General features: G+C 39.4%; 1 protein-coding gene across 1 annotated transcript in view; it reads left to right on the forward strand.

Moving 5' to 3' along the window:
• Positions 1 to 1605: 1605 nt before the first annotated feature.
• The window catches only part of LOC107706199 (AT-hook DNA-binding motif-containing protein 1-like), a 29719-nt gene continuing 25518 nt past the window's right edge, over positions 1606 to 5806 (forward strand). Inside the window, exons 1-2 of the mRNA XM_016509819.1 lie at positions 1606 to 1652; positions 3780 to 3865. The gene's annotated coding sequence lies outside the window, so the exon portion shown is untranslated. The remainder of the gene's footprint in view (positions 1653 to 3779; positions 3866 to 5806) is intronic.

Raw genomic sequence — 5806 nt, forward strand, 5'->3', positions numbered from 1 at the left:
AAACAAAACAACGGTCAAGAATTAGAAGTACAAAACGAGGATTTGTAAAGAAGAATGTCGGAGGATTTCGATATAAGCCATGAGGAGACTGGTTTTCCTTTGCTAAAGTAAGGAAACTTTGCTTCTTTTGATCCTGTAAACAAACGTTGGTTTTCAGGAGACTCACCGGCGCATGCGTAACGCTGACCCCATAGGTCATGCTCCCGGAACTGCTTCTGTGTACAGCTGTTGGCGCAAGCTAGATTCAAGTGATTATTACGTTTTGAATATGGATATTTTTCTTACAAAAACGCATCGATTCGCTACAGGAGGCCTTTGTTCACCCCCCGGAGCCGTGTGAGACACTTTTTTTTGTGGAAGGGTGCTTTTTATTTCACGTCTTTTGAACAGAAAGAATGCAACACCCGCTGAGTACAATGATAGAGCTTGAAAGATCAAAGACAATTTTTTATATAACTCCGACTGGATTCGTCTGAAAGAAGAAAGTCATATACACCTAGGATGCATGGGGGGTGAGTAAAACACAGCCTAATTTTCATTTTGAGGTGAACTAACCCTTTAAGCCTTCTTTTGTTCCGCAGACGTTTTCCTCTTTTGTTTTTTATCCGCCATCTCTATCTTTCTGTTGCTCCGCTAATGTCCGTCCTGTGCACTGAATGCTCTCTCCTCCACATCATGAGTAGACACGCCCCTTACTGCTGATTGGCTACAAGTTTGTTTTGCTAGTGGCCCGAATCAGTTTTCTAAAGCGTTTTTTGAAAAATCGCTTACCCCACCTTTAATGGTAGGCCTATGTTTTTTGTTTGTTGTTGTCTATACTTTTAGATATGCTGTTATTTGTAAATTCTACTGCTTATGTTAGCTTTTAATATACGGTTTTATCCTGATTAAAGCTTTAATACAGTACGGCAACTGCACGCGCGTCCATGTTTAACGCTTCTCATAGCTATGTGAAAATAAGTGTATAATTGGAACAGTTAATTGTTGGAGCTGAGCTGAATGAGAGAGAGAGAGAGAGATGCAGAGCAGGGGGACGCGAGGAACGAGCAGACGAGAGAATGAATGAAGTCACGATGAGCAGAACTTCAGTACCCAGAGTCCTCCAGAGGAGGAAAAAAATCTAGACACAAGAATCTACGGAGGCCCGGATGCCCCCGTCGACAAGGCACGTCTACAGCCCTCTCTGACTAGATTCCTCCGAGTTGGTTTGCAGAGGGCGAGAAACGGCGCAGAACGGCGCTCATTCCAATTTCTCGCGCTCGCTGCACTCCCGGGGCGCTCCTGTGACAAACTGCGGTACTCTGTTACTACAATTTCAGGTTTTTTTATCCGACGTGGTGACAACAACACGCGAGTTTTCCCTTGTTCTCTCTGCAAATATTTTTGTGCGGTTTTTTCTGTTTTCTTTTTCTTTTTAAAAACAAAAAAAACAAACAAAAAAAGCAGATGCTGAACAGCCTGTTTGGCGTCGCAAGACAGAAGAGGACCGAGATGACCAAAACCTCCGACATTCATACATAGTTGTGTTTTTTTTCACACAGACACCTCTGCTTTTAGGATGTTGCATGTCACCGACCGTTCTGTGATCCAGTCGCGAGAACCCTGAGGAGCGCAGCACCAACAGCTGCAGCAGCGGAGCTCGGCGCCTCCCGGTGAGTGCGCGCGTCTGGCTTCACAGCCAAAATTTGCATAGTATTCCCCTGCGCCGCGCCGCATTTCACGAGGGTTTGTGTTTTCTATTGAAGGAATTTTTATTAACCTCATCGCTGCCATTCATTGGGCTCGCGATAGGTCACTCGCATTCACACACACGAGCGCGCGCACACATACACTCCATAGGTACATAGATTATGCTCACCTATATTCCGACATATGTTACTAGCTGTAGATTGTCATTATTAAATATCACAGACACATACATTATTTTGTTGAATAAAAGCGATAGACTTTTAAATATAATAATTTATAAATAAGCTACACTAGCATATTCGTTCGTATAGGTGTATGAAAGAAAATTTCCCGTTTGACATGCATATATTGTGAAACGTGAATGTGTCGCTGTAACACAGGACGAACCATAAATGTAGTGCCCATTGACTATGGAATACTGATGAGGGATCGATCATAAGTGGCTGTTGACTGACGGCATGTATGAGCGTCTGATGCGCTGGGTGATTATTATGGGGAGACGACAGCAGCCTCGCGCTCGCCAGTGACTGCATTAATATATATATATTAATTGTAATAAAATGCCAGTCATGTTAATAAAGTCTTGATTTTAATATACAATATAAACTAAACATTTTTTTTTTTTAAAATTATGCAGCCTTGTCATGACATGCCAATAAAGTATGTTTTTAAACTAATATCCTCTGCTGTTTGATAGTAGGCAATGATGAGCAATGCAGTGGCGCGTTGGCGCAAGTCTTTCGGCTCTCGCTGTGAGCGCGACGGTGGCGCGAAGATGTTTATTTTGTGACAGGCGCGATTATTAATGTAACAAAACATGCGCGTTGCTCTGTCCCAAACACGCACATGGTGACATTACGGAAACGCGGATATTCCTAAAGACAAGGGAATGCATTACTACATATAGTTTCCTTAGCTATATGGTGCGTCATCGTGGAGACTGACCGGTAATGAGGTAAACTCACGCGTGAGGACGCGAAGTTCTCAATGAAATGATATGAAAGTGTATGTTTATATAGGTGACATAGGCTATGTTAGTTAGCAAATGTGTTAATATTGTGTTTAAAGGGAAACACTAGGTTGAATAGGGAGTGGGGGACTGTCTGTGCATGTGTTACTGTGTCCACCTGTCTGAGAGTGTTGGCTAGTCTTATAGCTCTGGTCTCCATGGCAACCTTTATTCTATAAAGGAAGCTTGGTTTCCCACAACAGCTGGAAACCTCTGATTGGCAGAGCTGAGAGACATAGCATTGGCTCAAGCTGACCTTGGCCACAGCTAGTATATTGTACACTGCACATACTTAGCACGAAAACACAGCTTCACTCTCTTCCATCTACTTTTTCATTCCCTGCTGGCTGGCTGGAGCTGATTTTTTGGAGAGATTTTCACCTCTGACCTCGGTTCCTCAGTCTAGGGAGGAAGGGGGAGGCATTCGGTTGCAGGCTGCTAAGTTTATCCGCATCGTGTGTGTGTGTGTGTGTGTGTGTGTGTGTGAGACAAAAAGACACGGAGAACTTGTGAGCAAGGTTGATGGAGTTGGTGCGAGAGAAGGTGAGAGTGAGTATCTAGGGGTTCTGTATACCTGGCTGGTTTCTGTCTCAGTAACGAGCCAACTCTAACAAGAGACAGAACCAGCTCAATTATTAAAGAGTGAGAAAGAAAGGGAGGGGAGAAAAAACAAGGGAGAGAAGAGAAGCAGCGGTAGACTGAGCAACACATATACATCACATAAACAACAGCCTATGCATGCTGTGAGATACACAGATAGCACATCGCATACACGACTAAAGCTCATACCGGTTGCATCTTTACATTTTCCAGTTTTAAAACTCATCCATTAGGAGCTTTCATGGAAGCCTACGGTTTTAAATTAATTATATATAATTTACTGAATTGTTATTGTGAGAAAAATAAAGCAACTCATGCATTTTTACATTCATGATATTGTTGCCATAGACTGAGAGTATGATACAGTATGTTGCACATATATGCATTTGTATGCATTCTTTCCTGACATATGTCGTTCTCTCTCTCGCTTTCTCTATTCTTCCTTTCTCTTTCTCTCTGGCTCTTCCTTTCTCTCTTTCAGGTAACAAACTGCCTGGCTAAAGATTGCCATGGAAACATGCAGTTTGAGAGTGAGATGAGAAATGATTGAGAGAATCAATGTCTAAGGTAAGTGTGGGTTTTCATTCAGGTCACATAGGACAGCCTGTTCAAATATGCTTATTGTTTTCAACTATGTAGCTGAAGCACTACATGAATGAAGGCTCTGATTTAACATGGCTTTTTGTATATGTTCATGTGCTTTCATTAAGAAAAGTGAACGAGGCATGTTTGAGACCTGAGCCAATCATTCTTTTTCTTCAGGTTTTTTTTTTTTTTTTCAAACTTTGGCTTTTTATCCTTTGTGTTCCTTTTGGCACGATTTTAAGACATAATAGACTTCACATTTAGAATTTTGCCAATCACAATCAATTTTTACAGTAGTTTGTGAATTTTTACTCTATTCAGCTACATTTTAGTGAAACAGTATATATTTCGTAAAAAGTATAATAATGATGAAAGCAGAAAAAGGCTTTTTTTAACAATACCGGTTACTTCAGTGCTATCCGAAATATGGTGATAAGTCTTGTGTCACAGAAGCAAAATCTTTCAGTTGTCTTTCAAACTAAGATTTTAGGAGAACAGAGCATACTCCAGCTGGAGTATAAAATATATTTTTCCAGATTTAAATTATTTTAAATTATTATTCATAAAGATTACCCACTTGTATATGAGCATATGTAAACGGGGTCTGTTTTGTAAATATGCCTGCAGTATAGTGCAGTATATATATTTATAGACTGCTATTTGCAGGTTGTGAAAGTATATCAGTATAGTTACGATACATTTTTGTGAATTTGATCATTTTTGGTAGCTGTGTTTTTAATGACACTTTGAATAAACAAAAATTCTAATTTTTTTTAAAAGTATTTCATAATATCAAGTTTGATATAAACTTGCTTGTTTTTTGTTTTTGTATGATTTATTTATAAAATTTTCAAAACAGCAAAAAACACACAAAAGGAAAAAATAGATAAATAAAATCAGATAAGAAAATAAATAAATAATAATAATAATACAAAAATATCACATACATACCTTCACCCAACCCACAGGTTGAGAACTTGTTAACAGGCAAGTCATTCATGACAAATTCCATGTCACTAATGGGTTAAAATGTATCGTCATTGTTTTATAGTTATAAAACATGTTGCAGGTTTCACATTGTTACCATTAATGCATTATAATTTATGATAGATTCAATTATTATAAATATAATAAATTCACCTCAGTGGTACAAACAAAAACAGCCACAAAGTTATAAATGTGCAGTAGGCTAAATCTTGAGGAGGACAGAATATTCTTGAGAATCAAATTAATCTGTTCAGGCTTCAATATCATGCATACAACTGTCCTCAACCTGCTCAGGGGTCCACAGATCATCAATCCCATCTACTCAGTTCCCCATTTACAGTACTCTGCAGCACTGTATCATTCTTGTGATTTTAAGGCATGGTGCTCTTTTAATGAAATCATAATTAAAATTGGTCCCAGTGCTAAATTTACATCAGTGACCTCAGCTTTCCCACACACGACTGTGGGTGTTGTTGTGTCAAGCAGCAAGCTTCGAACACCTGTTTGTCCCCCAGGATACTCTTGTAACGCTAGAGACTCAATTTGCTGACCCTAATTGAATTATGCATACAGAAGATAGATAGATAGATAGATAGACAGACAGACAGACAGACAGACAGACAGATAGATAGATAGATAGATAGATGGCTGAGAATAAAATAAACTAATTTACAAAAGAAGTATTAATATTAATACAATGTATGAAACTGTGTGATTGAAAAATCATTAAAACAGGATATGAATGCAGTCCCGGGTGATTAATCACATGTCTATCTCTCTATCCATCCTGTCTCTTTCTGTCTAATCTTTCTTTCTTTTTCCTATCTCTCCATCTCCTGTCTTTTCCTCACCTTCAGACTCTCTCACCCTCCCCCTGTTTCTCCTGTTCTATCTCTCTCTTGCTCTCTCTCTCTCTCTCTCTCTCTCTCTCTCTCT

The sequence above is a fragment of the Sinocyclocheilus rhinocerous genome, unplaced genomic scaffold (genome assembly GCF_001515625.1).
Source record: "Sinocyclocheilus rhinocerous isolate Xijiao unplaced genomic scaffold, SAMN03320098_v1.1 scaffold53, whole genome shotgun sequence".
NCBI lineage: Eukaryota > Metazoa > Chordata > Actinopteri > Cypriniformes > Cyprinidae > Sinocyclocheilus > Sinocyclocheilus rhinocerous.